This window comes from Octodon degus, unplaced genomic scaffold (genome assembly GCF_000260255.1).
Source record: "Octodon degus isolate 3935 unplaced genomic scaffold, OctDeg1.0 scaffold00050, whole genome shotgun sequence".
Classification (NCBI taxonomy): domain Eukaryota; kingdom Metazoa; phylum Chordata; class Mammalia; order Rodentia; family Octodontidae; genus Octodon; species Octodon degus.
The window spans coordinates 4,118,029-4,118,617 of NW_004524626.1; positions in this window are offsets into that span (position 1 = coordinate 4,118,029).

Sequence of the window (589 nt, forward strand, 5' to 3'; positions counted from 1 at the left end):
GACACACATGTGTAAATATCGTATAGTCTCCCTAGTATAAGAACTCCAAAGAAGAAATACCAATAGAAAGATATAATACAAAGAAAGGGAAAGCAGTTTCTCAAGGCCTAACTAATCAAGAGAGGGAAAGGTGATGAGCTAGGAAACATGAAAATGTTAAGCCATGCAGTTATATGTAAATGATGAGGAAGGCAATGATCCGGAGAATATTCAGAAGATTCTTTAATCTAGGAGTTAATTGCAAAGATTCTCACCCTGAGTAACTATATATACTGATATCTGTGAACTAAGCTACTGCACTGCAGAAGGTAATTTGTAATAGTGGTTTCATGTTTGGAGTGCCTGTCCTTGTGGTATTCTGAATATGGGCGGCTTGTCATGACATGCCAGTTACTGCTAAGTTGTCTCTCGGGTAGGTGGATGATCAAGAAGAAGGGGGTGGTGAAGGAAAGCAAGAGACAGGAAAAGGAATATTGTGGGACTGTCCTGCTTCAAGGATATATATGGTGAGATTTTTGGACTTATGTGCAACCATGAGAAGTATAGAATTCTTTATCCTATTTTTAAAATATAACCTAATTTTTAAATG